Source organism: Podarcis bocagei (assembly GCF_964188305.1).
Source record: "Podarcis bocagei genome assembly, chromosome: 13".
Classification (NCBI taxonomy): domain Eukaryota; kingdom Metazoa; phylum Chordata; class Lepidosauria; order Squamata; family Lacertidae; genus Podarcis; species Podarcis bocagei.
Genome location: NC_138138.1, coordinates 6,193,216 through 6,213,674, shown reverse-complemented (window position 1 = coordinate 6,213,674; position 20,459 = coordinate 6,193,216). Strand labels below are relative to the sequence as shown.

The 20,459-nt window shown below is 46.8% G+C and overlaps 1 long non-coding RNA gene across 4 annotated transcripts in view; it reads left to right on the top strand.

Moving 5' to 3' along the window:
- The first annotated feature begins 16,668 nt into the window (after nucleotides 1–16,668).
- LOC308571380 overlaps nucleotides 16,669–20,459 on the top strand; it is a 90,966-nt gene continuing 87,175 nt past the window's right edge. For 3 of the 4 annotated variants that reach the window (XR_014001353.1, XR_014001354.1, XR_014001355.1), the window contains exons 1-2: nucleotides 16,669–17,000; nucleotides 19,903–19,996. This is a non-coding gene — a long non-coding RNA (uncharacterized lncRNA). The remainder of the gene's footprint in view (nucleotides 17,001–19,902; nucleotides 19,997–20,459) is intronic. The other variant, XR_014001352.1, reaches the window with a different exon arrangement.

Genomic DNA, 20,459 nt, shown 5'->3' with positions numbered 1-20,459 from the left:
CACCACTCACGCTTGCACAGACGCTCAAAATGACGTCACGTGCATGCATGGAAGTGGCGAATCGTGACCTGCAGACGCACAGTCGCGGGTTACGCTCTACTCAGGATGCAAACAGGGCTCCGGAACGGATCCCATTCACCTCCAGAGGTACCACTGTATAAATTAAGGGTATCCAAGGCCGTCTTTAGCATTTGCGGCGCTGGGGTGAAAAAATTGCTCAGCACCCCAAGTTGGGGCAGGCAGCCATAGTTGTTGAGCTTTTTTAGGGTGGCAGCTCAAAGTTGTTGAGCTTTCTTTGGGGGGCACACAACTCTCTCCCACGCCATTGCGGATGGAGGGAGGAGAGCAATCCTCGCAGAGGCTTGGGAGGGAAGCTGCGTGCCTCATGTGAGCAGCGTGCATGCGCTGGGCAGGCCTCTCAACGGCCCGCCAATCCCAGGTGCGCAGGAGGGCAGAGCCGGTCGGCTGCCTCAGCGCCCGCAGCAGAAAAACCTGTGCCACTCCAATGGGCTCTGCTCCGCTCGGCAGCAGCTGTTGGCTGGCCTGGCTCTTCAGTCCCCGGACTCCAAATCTCGGCCCCGGACTCTCGGCCTGGTGCCCCGCACCCCTAACGCCTATGGGTAAGCCAGCCCTGAGGGTATCTCAGACTGCAGTTAAACCTATGGATTTTGTCTCCATTTGGCAGCCATTTGTTACTTACCTGATAGGCCAATCACAGGGATGGCAAGTCCCAGTGAGATATGGCATTATTTGGTATTCATAGTATTTGTTTTGTACTCTTTCTGTATCAGGTCGTATTTTGCTGTAACATCTAATTCAATATGTTATTTCTTGAGCATGTACCTTATGGTTTGTTTGTTTGTTTGTTTGTTTGTTTGTTTGTTTGTTTGTTTGTTTTTGCTTTGGGCTTTCTGATACCACTGTTTACTTGTTTCAGGTTTTTTTGCTTTATTTTATTTCGTATTTTCTACTGGATCATTTCAACTTCATAATAAAGTCTTGGACTATTTTTTAAGTGTTCTCTTTTACACCTTTTTACCTTTTTAAAAGATGTAAGTAATAAAGAAGAGCAGTTTCCTAACTGTGAAATCTGAGAATTTGGCTCTCCGTCTCTCCTATTTTTAAAAAACAAATGTTGCTTTAAAAAACAGTCTTAATTGTATTTTCAAGAGAAGAATAACAAGCAAAAATTATTTTTCCTCATCCGACCACTTCCTACCTAATGTCTTCCCTGCTGACGGATCCTGGAGACCAAAAGGTTGCCATCAAAAATTTGTCAGGAAAGAGATCTCAAAATAGTATGAGATCTCATTTCCAGGTGGGTAAGAAAAGAAGATGAATGCCAGATATATTGCTATCCAGTACTGCTCAGGGAGGGTATCTTTTCTGAACAACTTAAATGAGAATTGGTGTGCTGTTGTGCAGTGGCTGCACTGTGTGAACGAGGAGGTCTTAGTTCATGTTTTGCCCTTGCCATGAAACTAGGTGGCCCCGGGCTCAGCTTTTCCTCTGCAAGATGGAGATAATAATGTTCAGCAAGAAACTGAATCTGAATCCTCACAAGATGGAGGCACGTAGAATCATAGAATCATAGAGTTGGAAGAGACCACAAGGGCCATCGAGTCCAACCCCCTGCCAAGCAGGAAACACCATCAGAGCACTCCTGACATATGGTTGTCAAGCCTCTGCTTAAAGACCTCCAAAGTAGGAGACTCCACCACACTCCTTGGCAGCAAATCCCACTGTCGAACAGCTCTTACTGTCAGGAAGTTCTTCCTAATGTTTAGGTGGAATCTTCTTTCTTGTAGTTTGGCTCCATTGCTCCGTGTCCGCTTCTCTGGAGCAGCAGAAAACAACCTTTCTCCCTCCTCTATGTGACATCCTTTTATATATTTGAACATGGCTATCTTATCACCCCTTAACCTCCTCTTCTCCAGGCTAAACATGCCCAGCTCCCTTAGCCGTTCCTCATAAGGCATCGTTTCCAGGCCTTTGACCATTTTGGTTGCCCTCCTCTGGACACGTTCCAGTTTGTCAGTGTCCTTCTTGAACTGTGGTGCCCAGAACTGGACACAGTACTCCAGGTGAGGTCTGACCAGAGCAGAATACAGTGGCACTATTACTTCCCTTGATCTAGATGCTATACTCCTATTGATGCAGCCCAGAATTGCATTGGCAATTGCACATGGGGTGAGAGGTTCTGTGGCACAAATTCCTTTGCGGCATGCTGAGGCTCCATGGGACATGCCAAGGTGGGAAGGATTCGCCGAAGGTGGGCAATTTGAAACCAGAGTCATATGCTAAAATAATACAGTATTGCAAAAATCTTCTCTCATTTCATCCCTCTCTCTGTTTTTCTTAGTTTTCTGTTTTCTGAAATATTATATTCTAGATGCACTTGGGTTTTTGTTTTGCTTTTATTAGTAAGCTCTTCTGCTTTTACTGGCCTTTTACTGTTATCACTGCTGCTAAGGAGAGTCACCTGTTGTAGCAGTTGCTACCAGAATTGTTGCTGCTATTACAATTATTACCTGAGCAATTTTTTGAAGAGAGCAGGAAGAGAGAAGATAAATATGGCAGCAAAGAAAGGGAATGATTTTATAGTAATGGGCCTCTCAAAAACTTAAGAGCCATACAGAAGTGAAACCAATAAGGTTTTATATCACTTTTAAAGGCTGCGGAGATTACTCTGAAGTCTTCATTAACAGGTTATTTCCTTTTTTGTAGATACTCATGAATTGTCCTGCAAAAAAATTAATCAAATAATGCAGTATTTCAAAGTGCCAAAAGATTATCACTTTACACTTTTACATTCACCCCAGATCCTTCCCAGCTGCAGTAATTCATTAAAATGATTCAGCTATTCGTCACAAGGCAATAATTTACTTGCTATCTGTTAGTGAGGCTGGATGTGTGAGAGGAGGAAGAGGAGCAAAATTAATGCCACATATTATTTTCTGAGCTACTCGCTCAAGCTATAATTTCAGTAAGTTGCTAATTTTGGCAAAGTTTGTATTTTTACCTTTAGGGTAGTCATGCATAAAACGTGCAATGCAGATTTATTAGCCCTGATTCGGAAGCAGTGATCCACAGATAGTTTAACTGTAGCAGAGAGACAGCAGGCTGCCGAGCAGAGAAAACCTCCATATCCAATAAGCTGCCTATCAAATTGGCATAATTTTCTGGGGGAATAACTCACCGTATCAGTCAGCTGTTTGGCAAGGTAGGAGAGGCACCATTCTCTCCCAGCCTGTCATCATAGGACATTTGATTTGAAGATTTGATATGGGCACTATTTAATAGCTGACATGTAATTATATTTGCTATCTGACAGATAATGGTATTTATTTAGTATTTGGCTGTTGACATGCACTGACAACACTATACAGTGTGTGTGTGTGTGTGTGTGTGTGTGTGTGTGTGTGTGTATGTGTGTTCCTGAATCCAAAAGGATTCAAGTGCTAGAATAGCCAGACAAGTTTCTTGGTAATGGTCTAAGTATGAGTCATTAAGGTAACAAAGGAAGTGGCTCTGCGCCAGATAACAAATGGATGCCCCCCCCCCCAAAGACGGAGCTAGCTGCTGCAGCACCCGGAGCGGTGCACATGCTGTGTACCTGGGGGCAGGGCTAGCTGCCTGTGGGGGTGGGGCGAGTGTCCAGGGAGGCACCGCCCACAGCAAGCGTCCCAAGTGGGCAATGCGGCAATGACACTCAGGGCAGACAGCACACACCACACACCCCTTCCTCCACCAGTGCTCCGCCCAACGAGTCTAGCAGTTAGAAAGACAAAGAGCAGAGTTGAGATGTGATTCAGGTAGGCAGCAGTGTTGGTCTGATGCAGTCGAAATGAAATATATAAAATATACAGTCATACCTCAGGTTAAATATGCTTCAGGTTGAGCGTTTTCAGGTTACGCTCCGCGGCGATCTGAAAGTAACAGAATGCGTTACTTCCAGGTCTCGCCGCTCGCGCATGCGCAGACGCTCAAAATGACATCACACGCATGTGCGGAAGTGGCGAATCGCAACCCGCGCAGATGCGGGTTGCGTTCGCTTCAGGATGCGAACGGGGCTCCAGAACGGATCCCGTTCGCATCCAGAGGTACCACTGTATGTATAAAATTGTCCTGTAGCACCTTAGAGACCAACTAAGTTTGCTCTTGGTATGAGCTGTCTTTTGCACGCACACTTCTTCAGAGGCCCAGTGTTTCCCAACCAGGGGCCATATTCCAAGGGGGCCACAGGTGAAGATCTCATAAATGGGGGGCCACAACACAAGGCTAGAGGGCCACAGAGGGAAGTCAGAAGTGAAGGGGGAAAACTGTTTAAAGAAAATCTGACTGGCTGCCTATCTGCTTGGCCAGTCACAAGCGGGTAAGGGGTCAGCCCACTAGGGCCTAGCGCTCCTTTTTGCCCGTGGATTTTCTTGGAGCAGTCCTGGTTTATTTCTGGTGGGAGAGGGCGATCGCTGAGGCTCCCAATTTGACCAGTAGAGCCCGCAATCCAGAACCGCCAGGTCAGGTAAATGGTGGTGGTGGGATGGAAATGGGTTGGGCTGGGCGAGCCGGACCAGCTTGTTGTTGCTGCCAGTGCTGACTCTGCAAGATGCAGGGTGCAATTCACCCAGTGCCTAGTGGATCAGGGCCTTCGGATGTTGCCAAGGGGCGCGGGGCCCGTTGGCAGCATCAACCCAGCTCTGCAAAGCATGGGGTGAAATCCACCCCAACGCCTAGCCGAGAGGGGATTGTCTGGTGCTGTTGACTTGCATCTACTAAGACTAACACAGGAACACCACAGGGATGCGTACTCGGTCCGCTCCTTTATATTCTCTACACGTACGATTGTGTCGCTACTCACCCTAGTAATAGGGTTGTCAAATTTGCAGATGACACAACTGTGATTGGGCTCATCCCTGAAAGGGAGGGTGAAACGGATTATAGAGATGAGGTGGAGCGGCTGACAGAGTGGTGCAGAGCTAACAACTTGCTCATAAATACAAGGAAGACAAAGGAGCTTGTGGTGGACTTCAGGAGACAGAAGAGCAACGTCCAGCCACTTTCGATTGATGGGGTCTGTGTGGAGAGGGTAACAACGTTCAGATTTCTGGGCATTGAATTACAAGAGGATCTGTCCTGGAGTGTCAACACAAGGGGGCTTGTGAAGAAGGCGCAGCAGAGACTGTACTTTTTGAGAATACTAAGGAAAAACCATCTTCCGCAGAAGCTGCTGCTTGCCTTCTATCACTGTGCCATTGAGAGCGTGCTCACTTATGGCTTATGTGTGTGGTACGGAAGCTGTACTACCCAGGACAGGATGGGGTTGTGCAGGGTTGTTAAGGCAGCAGAGAGCATTGTTGGCTGCCCACTCTCCACCTTAGAGCAGATTTATGCCACAAGGTGCCATAGGAAGGCACTGGACATAGTAAAAGATCCATCGCATCCTGGTCACTGTCTCTTCGAGCTCTTGCCGTCGGGACGGAGATACAGGACGATGAAGACAAGAACGAGCCGTCTTAAGAACAGCTTCTTCTCCAGAGCGATCTCGGCCCTGAATGGGAAGCCCAGACTTTGAAAGTCATCTAATCTCCCTTGCTGTATTATATTGTATTGTTTAATTAGTGTTTTTATGGAGCAGTCAAGTAATTTCGTTGTCCCCGAAGGGGGCAATGACAATAAAGATATTCTTATTCTTATTCTCCTTATTCTTAGTTATTTACTACTCAGAAGAAAGTCCGTTGAGTTCAGTGGGCCTTACTCCCAGGTAAGGGTGTGTGGGGCTATAGTGTTTTCTCTAGGCAGCCAGGGTTCCTTCGGATGCAAGATCTTTTTGCACCAGGTCAGTGAGGACCACTTGCTTTTTAAAATTCTCCCATATTACAGAACTCCCTGTGCACCTTTCGGACTGTATCTGTAGGTTTCACCCTCCGTGTGAAATAATTGGGGTCAAATAAGTGTTGTTTTTGGGGACGCGGGTGGCACTGTCATCTAAACCACAGAGCCTAGGGCATGGGTAGGCAAACTAAGGCCCAGGGGGCAGATCCCGCCCAATCGCATTCTAAATCCGGCCCACGGACGGTCCGGGAATCAGCATGTTTTTACATGAGTAGAATGTGTGCTTTCATTTAAAATGCATCTCTGGGTTATTTGTGGGGCATAGGAATTCGTTCATTTCCCCCCATAAAATATAATCTGCCCCCCCACAAGGTCTAAGTGACAGTGGACCGGCCCCCTGCTGAAAAAGTTTGTTGACCCCTGGCCTAGGGTTTGCCGATCAGAAGGTTGGCGGTTCGAATCCCTGCGACGGGGTGAGCTCCCGTTGCTCGGTCCTTGCTCCTGCCAACCTAGCAGTTCGAAAGCACATCAAAGTGCAAGTAGATAAATAGGTACCTTCCGGCGGGAAGGTAAACGGCGTTTCCGTGCGCTGCTCTGGTTCACCAGAAGCGGCTTAGTCATGCTGGCCACATGACCTGGAAGCTGTACGCTGGCTCCCTTGGCCAATAAAGCGAGATGAGCGCCGCAACCCCAGAGTCGGCCATGACTGGACCTAATGGTCAGGGGTCACTTTACATTTAAGTGTTGTTTACTTGTTATAATACATGGATGGTGGATCTCCCTCAGGACGTTCTGGCACTCTCCTTCCTTGGAGGTTTCTAAGCAGAGGTTGGATGGCCATGTGTCATGGATGCTTTAGCTGAGATTCCTGAATTGCATAGTGTTGGTCTAGATGACCCCTGGGATCCCTTCAGCTCCAGGATTCTATATTTTTCTGCTTCAACAATATTTCATTATTTTCCTATCATTTTATGGAATTGTATTTTGTATACATTATAAAAATAGAAATAAAACATGTTCTATTCACAAAGAAAACATTTAAATAGCTACCTTCCTACCGGTTGGAATGGGGGAATGGGCATAGCCAGGATTTTTGTTAGGAGGCAGGCTTTTGTTGAGGGGCAGAACCTCAGATTTGTATTGATTTTTACTTATTGGGGGGGCAGCTGCCTCCTGCCCCCCCCCCTTGACTATGCCCATGGGGGGGCCACAATCAGAAAAAGGTCGGGAGACACTGAGCTAGAAGCAGGAAGGAGTAAGCTGGGAAGGCAGAGAGAGAGAACCAGGCCTGATCTCTGTTTGAATCTGAGGCTGTGGCTTTGGGAGAAGCAAGAGCCCCTTGGGGTGTCAATGCTGTGAGCCTGTCCATCAGGTTGTAAAAGGTAAAGGTACCCCTGCCCGTACAGGCCAGTCGTGCCCGACTCTAGGGTTGTGCGCTCATCTCGCTCTAGAGGCCGGGAGCCGGCGCTGTCCGAAGACACTTCCGGGTCACGTGGCCAGCGTGACGAAGCTGCTCTGGCGAGCCAGCGCAGCACACGGAAACGCCGTTTACCTTCCCGCTATAAAGCGGTACCTATTTATCTACTTGCACTTAAGGGTGCTTTCGAACTGCTAGGTGGGCAGGAGCTGGGACCGAAAGACGGGAGCTCCCCCTGCCGCGGGGATTCGAACCGCCGACCATACGATCGGCAAGTCCTAGGCACTGAGGTTTTACCCACAGTGCCACCCGCGTCCCTACATCAGGTTGTATATATGTCTAAACCGAATATCACAAAGTCACCCCAGTCTTCAATGTCTCCCATTCCAAGGAAACAAAACCTTGGAACAAACCCCTGGAGCCCCTGAACTCTTGCACCACTGAAGAGATTGGGGTGGCGTGCAGTGATATTCTTGACTATGACTGGGACAACAGTTTTCCTATTTGACTGTACGTGTAAGTTGACAAGTATTTAGTGTCTGAGAATGCTCTGCATCTGGTGATATGCAAGGAATTTAGCATTTGACAGGAGGTGACGCTGACAGCTTATGAAGGCTCATATTTGATGCCCACCAAGACTGTCAAGAGAAGCCAACACATCTAAAATAACTGAGTTTAACAGTAAAATTTCATGTTCGGAGTATGAATGTTGAAATTTAAATTTCTGTGGGACTTGCAGAAATGACTGGCAGAATCCGGGACCAGGGAGAAGAGTCGGCAGAAGAAGATTGGAAAAAATTTAAGGACTATTTACAAAAATACTATAAAATTAAGGAATGTTGAATGATGCTGGATTGAAAGTAAGTGGTTTCAAGCTGTAACTATGATAAAACGACTTCCTTTTTGTAAGTAAGAACTTAAAGCTATAATAATCTAAGATGTTGAGATAAGGTGCTGTACAAACAACTTAAACTGGGTATACAAGAAGGGGAGGTATGAGGAGGTCGGGGAAATAAGTTATAAGAAAATAAGGTGTGAAATTTAAGTGTTTTTAATATTTTTATGTTTGTTTTTTCTTTTGTTTGCAAAAAATTGGAAACTTTAATAAATATCTTTTTTAAAAAATAATAATAATTAAATTTCTGAATATTTATTTCCATTCCAGAAGCGAGCAGGGAGCAGGAGCCCGTGTTGATAACCCTGCTTCCCTAGCATATGGTTTTCTGCACTGGAGCGATTTGCAGCATGGGCGAAGGGCAGTTAGGATTGTACGCAAAACCCTGTTCCTCCAAAAACTAAGTTCCTGCCAATCAGCTGTTTGGTGGGAAAAGGGGAGCATGTCCCACCCCCTTTCTGGAATAAGTGAAAAGGGGTTCCATGAATCCAGCCTCAGCTGGGGAACAGCTAGGAATGCAAATGCAAAAGCCTTCTTCCATACATCACATGTACAGTATTGCATCTGCCAGGTAGTTTGACATCCCACCAGATGTCAAAGACAAAAACAACTACCAGACTTTTAGAAGACATCTGAAGGCAGCCCTGTTTAGGGAAGCTTTTAATGTTTGACAGACTATTGTATTTTAATATTTTGTTGGAAGCAGCCCGGAGTGACTGGGGAAACCCAGCCAGATGGGCGGGGTAGAAATAAATTATTATTATTATTATTATTATTATTATTATTATTATTATTATTATTCCTGTAGCGCACACAGACAACATGTAAACATGTTTGGCCTTTAGCACACTAAGACAGGTATAGCTTCACAGGGTTTTTCTTTTAGTGAGGGTTGGGAAATGTGTGCGCATGAATTAATGAGGTTTGGTGCAAAGTGAGAAAAGTGACTGGGGAACGCAATCAAATAGGACGGGAAGGAGAAGAGGAAAAAACCCTTCATTAAAGGCAGCAGTAAGACTCAATGAGCTGTGCATGCATCAGTCAATACGCTGACGGAGGAAGCATTTGGCCTGAAAAGCATGAGAAATAACCTCAGCTACATCGGTACTAAACTAAGATGGTGTGGTGCCATCTGGAGAATCTTAAGAAATCTGCCAGCAATATTTCCCTTCATATTTCAGCCGTTCTGAAGAGTTACACTGTCTGTTTGGGACATTCATCTACAAAAACCTGATAGTTACTTCTTCCAAGGGGGGGATTTTCCAAATGGCTGGTTTGTACTCTGGTTTACATTCTAGGAAAAAAATTCTCATCATTTTAAGTCCAGAGCAGATTGCTATTACTTAACATTTTCCTCATCGAAGTGCTGACCAGCTTGCTAGTACACAAAACTTTTTTTTTTAATGAGACCAGATGATTATGACCTTCCCCAGTCCTGTGAAATTGGCTTAATGTGCCGCCATATGTGCAAAAAGCCGCTGGCTCTTCCTTTTTTTCTGCGTATTTGCAATAAACTGTCACTTTATTCAGGACACTCGTCCGTAGCTATGAATATGGAAAGTTTGCTTTAGAAATCCGATCTACAAATATTCATTATATATCTTTAGCTTTGAGTTCTTTCAAGTGTACGCTGCAGATACCTCTTCTGCAGAAGCAAACTGCTTTCAAAAGTTCATAGTTTTTAAAATGGGGTTAGGCAGGAAGATCTCATTCCAAACCTCTAAGAGATAGCGTTTAAAATGTGTTATTGTCTTGCTGCTTTCCAGGCAAGTGGATGGAGGGGGAGGGTAGAGTTTAGCACAGGCTTCCTCAAACTTGGCCCTTCAGATGTTTTTTGGCCTACAACTCCCATGACCCCTAGCTAGCAGGACCAGTGGTCAGGGATGATGAAGGATCTAGGAGTCTTGGTTGACCACAAACTTGACATGAGCCAACAGTGTGACGCAGCAGCTAAAAAAGCCAATGCCATTCTGGGCTGCATCAATAGGAGTATAGCATCTAGATCAAGGGAAGTAATAGTGCCACTGTATTCTGCTCTGGTCAGACCTGACCTGGAGTACTGTGTTCAGTTCTGGGCACCACAGTTCAAGAAGGACACTGACAAACTGGAACGTGTCCAGAGGAGGGCAACCAAAATGGTCAAAGGCCTGGAAACGATGCCTTATGAGGAACGGCTAAGGGAGCTGGGCATGTTTAGCCTGGAGAAGAGGAGGTTAAGGGGTGATATGATAGCCATGTTCAAATATATAAAAGGATGTCACATAGAGGAGGGAGAAAGGTTGTTTTCTGCTGCTCCAGAGAAGCGGACACGGAGCAATGGATCCAAAGTACAAGAAAGAAGATTCCACCTAAACATTAGGAAGAACTTCCTGACAGTAAGAGCTGTTTGACAGTGGAATTTGCTGCCAAGGAGTGTGGTGGAGTCTCCTACTTTGGAGGTCTTTAAGCAGAGGCTTGACAACCATATGTCAGGAGTGCTCTGATGGTGTTTCCTGCTTGGCAGGGGGTTGGACTCGATGGCCCTTGTGGTCTCTTCCAACTCTATGATTCTATGATTCTATGAGTTGTAGTCTCAAAACATCTAGAGGGCCAAGTTTGAGGAGGCTTGGTTTAGCACAACAGTTCTCAACCTGTGGGTCCCCAGATGTTGTTGGACTACAACTCCCATCATCCCTGAGCTCTGGCCTTGCTAGCTAGGGGTGATGGGAGTTGTAGTTCAACAACATCTGGGGACCCACAGGTTCAGAAAGGCTTGTTTAGCATATCCTTGTGGCCTCTCTGGGGGTAGTCTAAGCCCACTGAAATGTCTGGGCTTTTTGTTGGGGGTGCTGCGTGGTGGAAGAAAGAAGGAAAGTTTTCTCTTTAATATTTTAGCTTATGATCTTCTGCCTCAAACCTTCCAGGAGGAGTTGTGTGTCTGGTGCTCTTTGGGGAGGGGGAGTTATTGATTAGTTATTGATTAGCCTTGTTTTTGTTTTTGTATTTTTATGTTGTGATCTTTGGCTGAAGGGTGGTATACAAATTTATTATTTATGATTTGTGTATTATTAAAAGACATTAAAAATGGAGTTGTCCAGAGCTGAGAGTCAGAACCCAGGAACAATATCTGGATTAGAGGGAAAACTCAGAGGGGAGACCAAAGACAAGAGAGGAGTCAGGATGGAAGAGTAAGGCTGGGAAATGTAAGCCCCCTTTTGAAGAAGTCAGAAAGGGGGGGTGGATTCCTCAACAAAGTCAGTCACATTATTGGAAAGTGTGAAATTATGTAGGTGATTCCCAACAGCCACAGCTTGTTTCATCCATGTAACTTACAACATAATGATTGGTCCTTGGGGTTGGGGGTACTGCTCCTACACGTGAGCAATAAGATGAGGGAGATGTAGATATATAGATATATAGATCTTTTGGCATTACTGTGTCATAACAGGGAACCCATCGGAGCAGTAGGTTAGCAAAAATTGCTATGGATCCTGTGTAGGAGCTCTGTGTGATCACTACACTTGCGCAGCACAGTTCCCCAATACAAGGGCAGCTGGTTTTGCATTGGAACGCCTCTGTAGGCAACTGGACGCAACATTCGGTTCTTGCAGGAAAAGGTTGTGCTGTCTGGTGCTGGACTAAAAGCATCGCCCTGCTCCACTTGCAACATAACTGCTGTGCATGGACAGGGCTACAGTCCGCCTCACTTCTGGTTCCTTTGAATGCCTTCCTCCCTCTCTGTGGATTCAGCTGCTGTCAGCATTGTAGAAGCCCATAGGTTTCTGTCAGGCAGTTTGGAAGTTTTCTAAAAAATGTCGTTTTCTTTCCATTTGTGAACCATTGTGCTTATTGTACCCAGGGGCACCCTCTCAAGTATGGATAAGCCACTATCTTGTTTTTGGTTGGTCTTGTGTCCTTTCCCAGTGGTGGACTTCCTGGCCACTAGAAAATAATGGTGGTGGGGTTGTCTTTATTTTGGGGGATGCTCCCTGCTTCTTCTCCTTTTTCCTTCCCGCTACCTCCATATATTTTACTCAGTGTTTTCTACAAACCATTTTTAATCCTTTGTGCCGCTGAGTGTTCTCTTTCTTTGCCTGCCTTTCTCAAGCAACTCCCCAAATCCCACAACAGTTGAGTTCATGTTGCTCATTCAAGTCCGCTGTGTTTGTCTCTTTCCTCTGAACATATTCCGTCCTCTTCTGTGCCCAGATTTCCAATAGCTATTTGCCTAATGAGGAGATTGGCTGGAAGCTCTCTTCCTTTTGGGACTGCTGTAAAAGCATGCTGGTTGTGTAGAGTCCCTGAGACAGGAATTACTCTGATACAGTCCCCAAGTTTCTCCAGCCCGGGGAACAAAAGCCGATCTATGCAAACCTCTTGGCGTCAGCACTGGCAGGTTTAAGACAATTAGACCAAATTCTGAGTTAAATCAAATGTTGTTACTAATCCCTCTTCCCAAGTAGGTAAAATAATAATAATAATAATAATAATAATAATAATAATAATAATAATAATAATAATAATAATAATAATAATAATAATAATATATTATTTATACCCCGCCCATCTGGCTGAGTTTCCCCAGCCACTCTGGGTGGCTTCCAATTGAGTGTTAAAAACAATACAGCATTAAATATTAAAAACCTCCCTAAACAGGGCTGCCTTCAGATGTCTTTTAAAGATAAGATATCTACCTATTTCCTTCACATCCGAAGGGTGTTCCACAGGGTGGGCGCCACTACCAAGAAGGCCCTCATAAAAACTAAGGTGTAAAATATGTAGAGGGGGTGGTGCTGTTGACCAATGAGGAAATGGGAGAGATGGGTAGGGGAGATTTACTCGGGACAATACCATTATTCTAAGAGGCTGCATTCTCAAACCTCTCTCTATGAATATTGAATAAAAAGCAGATGGTAAGAGCCTGCCCTGGGGGTCAGTTTCTCTACTGCCTGAAAGATTGTCCCGAGTAAATCTCCACTGCCCTTCTCTCCCACTTCCTCATTCATAAATAGCACCACCCCCTCTGCGGTCTGTCTCTGAGCAATTTGCTCTCCTACTTTTAAGGCTTGCCGGGTTCTGGGAGATGGTGGGTCTGGAATGTTCTCTAGTGATGGCGTGTCAGCCAGGTGTTGTTCTAGCTCTCCTATGATTTCCCAGCTTTCCCCCTCATCTGCCTCTGAGCAGATGACCTCCCTCAAACCCCTGTTGAAATTCTGAACTGTCGTCTTCTTCTCTGGAGGTACTCTCCACCGTTCCTCCTCTTCCGAGTCCCTGACACTCCTCCTCCCTCCTCCTCTCTTTTTTCTTTTTTGCAGAGTTTAAGCTTTCATTCGTGTGTTTTTTTTAAAAAAACCACCACAATATTAGCATACTCTACTGAGTCAGCAAACCTTATGCAAAGATTCCGACCTCTCCTCTGTTGAAGCGGGAAATAGTCTGTCAAGTTATGAGTCCCTTTGCTACCCAGTGTTAGTGTACTTTTGGCAGTTTGAGGGAGACAATATGTGAAATTAGAAATTAAAAGCAGGCAAGGTAAGCCTGCCTGAAGGAGAGAGGTCTGTGAAGCATGAAAGTTGGTGCTCCAGCCAGCATTGTTTTCTCGTTTTCTCCTATGTTGTGTATCCCGTTCAAAATCTGATCATTCCGATTCTCCTCCACGCTCCTGCTTTGCAAAAAGCAAACCAATTTCCTTACTTTATCCACACATGTGGCTTTGCCCTTTCCAATTTCAGTTTTCTCAAATGTCTTTTAAAAAAAAAACAGGCATAAAGCATTTTGAGGGGAAGTGATTTCTCCCTTACAGATGCTGCTCTTGAATTATTGTATGGTGTGTTGGGAATGAGGATGGATGGAACCACCCAGTTTTGCTTCGCATAATTTTGGTAGAAGGAGTGGAATGAAATCAGTATGTACCGCCTACTCCTTCAAAGGCACCAGTCCAGGACATTGGAGTGGTGATGAGGACATGGAGTGTGGAGAGCAAGTGAGGAGAGGGACCTGCAGCCTCACCTTTTCCAGGCACTCCAGTCTTCCTGTCAAACTCATGCTGGTAGCTTCGAGAACACCGTCCAACCAACTTTGTAACCAGAGGTTCAACTGAAGAGAATCTGAATCACATGCACCACAAGGCCTATGCAGCCTCAACTTAAGATGGCTCCCTGGCCTGGCTTTGCAGTGCAAAGTTTGCAGCAGCACGTGCAACAAAATGGCGTCCAAAAAACCCCTCCGCTTGCATTAACTAGCCACACACAAGGCATGCAAGCTCCACCCCCCAGTCGTTCTTAGACTTCTTATTGGGTGAGCAACACAGCCAAGCAACACAGTTGAAGCCTCCCTTCTCTCTGGCCAGCAGGGAGGGAGGGAGAGGAGCTGCTTCCTTTGAAATTTAAGGGACATCATTTAAGGGACATCCATCAATAAGGGACAGCAGCGGGACATGGCGCTGGAATAAGGGACTGTCCCTTCAAATAAGGGACACTTGACAGCTATGGGTCAACTGGGGTGACAGTTGATGGGTCTGGAGAGCAGGACAAGGAGTGAAGAAGAGAAGCTGAGGAGAAAGCCAAGTAGAAGAGGAGAGACGGAGAGACTGGCCTTCAGCCATTGAGGAGCAGTGAACTTCAGCAAGTGCACATCAACATGTTGAAGGCAACATAGCCATGGGCACCTGCAAGGCTGGTTTTCCTGATGTTGTGGCAGAGTACATGCTTACATAACTAGCATCAGAGAACAGGTCTGCTTAATCTGGTAAGAGTTGGTCTACTCAGTTCAGCTAGACTTGGCCTCAAGACATTTTCAAACCTTTTGCTAAAGTTTAAAAGGCACAAGGAGATAGGATAATAAAATATTAAGGATGGAACAACAAATAAAGTGAATAACACAACAATAACAAAAATAATAGGTAAAGAAGATTGCACACGGGTGGAGGCTGTACTGGGCTGTGGGGGAGGGAGGTGAAGGGATTAATTGAAATTGTTAAAGATTGGTATAGGATTTAAGATATTTAAATTTTTATAAAGATTCTATAAGGAAAGCAGAAAGCAGCAAGAAATATCAAGTATCGGAGAGATCAGTGTAAATAATAATAATAATAATATTTTATTTATATCCCGCCCTCCCCCACTGAAGCCGGGCTCAGAGCGGCTAACAACAGTAAAATGATACAACATTCTAAAATCATTTCATTCTAAAATCAGTTCAAATCAGATTAATGGCAACCATTGGGCTAGAGTTCTGTAAGGATTGCCAAAGGAGGGAGTCAGGCTGTGTCCTGGCCAAAGGCCTGGTGGAACAACTCTGTCTTGCAGGCCCTGCGGAAAGATGTCAAGTCCTGCAGGGCCCTAGTCTCTTCTGGCAGAGCGTTCCACCAGATCGGAGCCACAGCCGAAAAAGCCCTGGCTCTGGTTGAGGCCAGTCTAACCTCTCTGTGGCCTGGGACCTCCAAGATGTTTTTGTTTGAAGACCATAAGGTCCTCCGTGGGACATACCAGGAAAGGTGGTCCCGTAGGTACGAGGGTCCTGGGCCATATAGGGCTTTAAAGGTTAAAACCAGCACCTTAAACCTGATCCTGTACTCCATCGGGAGCCAGTGAAAACATGAGACTTATGGTTTTGTTACAACTGATTTTATTTTGGAGTTGTCTGTCTATTTTGGAGTTGTTTGTTGTTAAAAATGTATATATTATGTGAATAAAATAATAAAGGATTTGCAAACTTAAAAAAATTTTAAAAAAACACGATTTTGTTACAACCAAACGGCCTATAAATTTTTGTAAACTAAAATATTAACTCTCCATTTGCTATACAGAATACAAAAAAAGAAAAAGAAATTTGCAAACCAGGTCTATGACTTCCTTTTCTCTCTCAATGTCACACACAGAGAGCTGCATGTCCCTGCTATTCAGATAACACTAAAGGTGTGTTCAGGCAAATCCTTTTCTAGGGAGATGAACCAGCACTTGTCCAGTCCCTTCTGATGCTGTGGAGTTGTATTTTGAGGTGATGCCCCCACACTTCTCCCTGGTATTGCTGGATCCTCTGGTCCTAACAGCATTTCTGTCCCACGTCACCGTCCTGTTCAGTCTTTACCGCAGCCACTGCAAGAACTTGATCACCAGTCTCCCTTTTACCTCTCTTTGAACGCTACTCCCTTCCTTCTTTCCCCAGCTGCCTTAGCTGCCCTTTACTGGTGCTGGAAACCATGGGAGATGACCTTGGAATAGCTGTCGGTAGAGCATGAGACTCTCAGAGTCGAGGGGTCGAACCCACACCTTGGGCAAAAGTTCCCTGCATTGCAGGGGGTGAGTTTAGAGGACTCTGGTGGTCCCTTCCCACTCAACGATTCTATAATTCCCTGAGTCAATGCTCTTGTGTTCATGTTCTGCTCCCTGGTTTCCCATAGGCATCTGGGTGGCCACAGTGAGGACAGTGTGCTAGGCTACATGGGCCATTGACCTGGTCCAGGAGATGACATACTTATGACTCTCCCAGTGTTCCAGTTTCCTTGGCAACAGTCACCAAGGCTGGCTGAGAATTCTCACCCTCCCTTGTTATGATTCAGCTTATCTTCTGTTTTCCCCAGGCAACTGACCTTATGAAATGACAACAGCAAGGGCATACAACGATGTAACACAACCACATGAGGACAGGGAGGGTGGAGAACCTTGGCTACCCCACTGCCCTCAAAAGCTCAGGCGGCGATGGCTTGGAAGAGGGCCTTCTTAGTGGCAGCCCCTAAGTTTGGCAACTCCCTCCTCACAGAGGTGCGCATGGCATCTTCATTATACCGTTTTCTGTGAATGCAGAAGACACACCTCTTTGCCCTGGCTTTTGACTCCATGAGGTATATATTTTTAGGACCCACCGTAATTTGTGAGCGTAAGTTGATTTAAATGTTTTTAACATTGTGCTTTAAGTGCTGTAATCCACCCTGAGACCTTTTCGTTGTTTAGTCGTTTAGTCGTGTCCGACTCTTCATGACCCCCTGGACCAGAGCACGCCAGGCACTCCTGTCTTCCACTGCCTCCCACAGTTTGGTCAGACTCATGTTTGTAGCTTCGAGAACACTGTCCAACCATCTCGTCCTCTGTCTTCCCCTTCTCCTTGTGCCCTCCATCTTTCCCAACATCAGGGTCTTTTCCAGGGAGTCTTCTCTTCTCATGAGGTGGCCAAAGTATTGGAGCCTCAGCTTCAGGAACTGTCCTTCCAGTGAGCACTCAGGGCTGATTTCCTTCAGAATGGAGAGGTTGGATCTTCTTGCAGTCCATGGGACTCTCAAGAGTCTCCTCCAGCACCAGAATTCAAAAGCATCAATTCTTTGGCGACCTTAGGGTAATGAATTAAATCCTTGGCATCATCTGGCACAGCTGTATCCATGTATGGCAGCTGGGGGATACACACACAAGACTTTGCCCAGTGTCTCCATATGCGTTGCCCCATGGTCTCAGGGCAGCCCTACATAGAGCACAGGGCAGCGATCTATCCTGGAGATTACCAGCACATGGAAGACAGAGGACAGACAATCCTGGTCCAAACTGATAAAAGGCACTCCAAGTGATAAATATGGATTCATGAATCTGCCCAGACTATGGACTTGCTTCCAGGGGGAGTACAGCCCCATCGAAGCAGGTAATGGAGGAATGATCTGGACTCAGGCTTATTTGTGATGGCTAATAAGGAAAGGAACTAAGCGCAGCATATTTTGACTGTGGTGTCTTTGGGGTATGTGGAGGGGCTCACGCCATTAACATCCCAACAGATCTTGGTTCTCCATTACGTTTCCAGAGAAGCCACCAAGTCTGAGCTTTGGATTCAGCAAAGAGCAGACATGCCTCTCTTTGTCTCCAGCTTTAGCCTCCCCCCTCCCCCGGCTATATATAGGTCATCTACCTTGGATGCATCCAGGCGGCTGATGGGTGTGAGGAAAATCCCTGTCCGTTATTCCTGGAGAACACCATCACTTAGTAGTAGCTATTGCAACCTAGCTCATTCTGGTGTGAGCACTTAACTGGTCAGCCAAAGCCATTACCTTAACAAATGAACTGATTTGGCAGGCTTCCCTTTCTAGATTCTGCCCGACATATACGAGATCACAGGTTTGGAAGGGGGCACACAGGTATCATCTAGACTGATCCCCTCGCCAAAAAACCCACCCCTCATAACATTACTTAATCAGAGAGCAATTCCCATGGGATTTGGTGGGGTTTACTTCCAAGTAATATAAGTTATTATTGCATGAACCCACTATAGATGTTGTGACAGCAAGCCTTCTGAACCACAGCAAGACACTTAAGTGCTAAGTATTAATAAAACTACAGTGGTGCCTCGCAAGACGAAATTAATTCGTTCCGCAATTCTCTTCGTCTTGCGGTTTTTTCGTCTTGCGATGCACGGTTTCCCATAGGAATGCATTGAAAATCAATTAATGCGTTCCTAGGGAAACCGCCTTCAGACCAGGTCCGGGGACAGTCTGTCCCCGGACCTCTTCTGAAGGCTGGGGGGGGCAAGGGCTTTTCTTCCCACCCCCATCATTTTAAAAAACCCCGGGACAGCGGAGGACTTCTCCGCTGTCCGGGGCGATCTTAAAATGCTGGCGGGCGGCATTTTAAAATCGCCCCGAACAGCGGAGGACTTCTCCGCTGTCCGGGGCGATTTAAAAGCCCCTGGGAAGGCAGGCAGGGGGGACAAAGACTTTTGCCCCCCGCCAGCCTTCCTCTTCTGAAGGCTGGCGGGGGCGAAAGTCTTTGCTCCCCCCCCCCCCGCCTGCCTTCAAAAGCTGTCCGGCCAAGGCTTCGCGGACCTCTCCGCCAGCAGCGGCAGCGCTGCCACTGCTGGCGGAGGGTTGCCGGCATGCCAAAGCCTGCGCGCGCTGACATCAGCGCTCCCAGGCTTCGCGGACCTCTCCGCCAGCAGCGGCGGGTTGCCGGCATGCCGAAGCCTGCGCGCGCTGACATCAGCGCTCCCAGGCTTCGCGGCGCTGATGTCAGCGCGCGCAGGCTTCGGCATGGCGGCAACCCTCTGCCAGCAGCGGCAGCGCTGCCGCTGCTGGCGGAGAGGTCCGCGAAGCCTGGGAGCGCTGATGTCAGCGCGTGCAGGCTTCGGCGATCTCCCTGCAGCCCCTGCAGCCCCTTGCTGCAAAAGACGTCGGGGGGCAGCAGGGAAGAAGCGCTTAGCTTCCCGCTGCCCCTGGACCTCTTTTGAAGCAAGGGGCTGCGGGGAGATAGCGATCTCCCTGCAGCCCCTTGCTGCAAAAGACGTCGGGGGGCAGCAGGGAAGAAGCGCTTAGCTTCCCGCTGCCCCCGGACCTCTTTTGAAGCAAGGGGCTGCGGGGAGATAGCGATCTCCCTGCAGCCCCTTGCTGCAAAAGACGTTGGGGGGCAGCGGGAAAGAAGCGCTTAGCTTCCCGCTGCCCCCGGACCTCTTTTGAAGCAAGGGGCTGCGGGGTGATAGCGATCTCCCTGCAGCCCCTTGCTGCAAAAGACGTCGGGGGGCAGCGGGAAAGAAGCGCTTAGCTTCCCGCTGCCCCCGGACCTCTTTTGAAGCAAGGGGCTGCGGGGAGATAGCGATCTCCCTGCAGCCCCTTGCTTCAAAAGAGAAGACCCGCTGTCCCCGGGGCAAGCTTCGTCTTGCGAAGCAAGCCCATAGGGAAATTCATCTTGCGAGGCAACTCGAAAACGAAAAACCCTTTCGTTTTGCGAGTTTTTCGTCTCGCGAGGCGTTCGTCTTGCGGGGTACCACTGTACAATGTTTAAGTGTCTACTATTTGTTGTTTTTTGCAAAGGAGGAGAATGGAGAGACACTCAGAATAGATGGAAGCTACACAACTTTTCTCCAAGCAGTGAAGAAACTGTGACGATAGGGACTCCTGAACCAAGGTAAGACATGTTTCAGTTTAGTTAGCTGTTAGCTTAGTACAACTTCAGTGCTTAATGTCTCTCGCTTATTGTTGCAAGAGAACGCCAGAAAAACTTGGCCACACCTCCCTGACCCCCTTGGCCACTAAGCAGCCCCACCAGGTCCAGTGTCCGTGAGCCACCACTGAGGAGACCTAAATGTTTGGTTTCCTGAATCCATTGTGAAGCACCCGCATCCGGAAATTATTGCACCAAGCCCTGCTTTGTAATTTCTAGTGAAGCAACAGGGATGTGATTGTCACTGGAGGGCTGTTAGAAAAATGTCTTCACCCATTGTATTTCTCCACGCATTTTCATTATGCAGCAAGTAGTAAGGGATGTTTCACAGGCTGTGACTAATGTGCTGAATCAAAGAGGTACCTGGACAGGTAAAGAGGCAAAGTTCAATCTTATGAGTGACACTAATTGCACAACACACATTTCA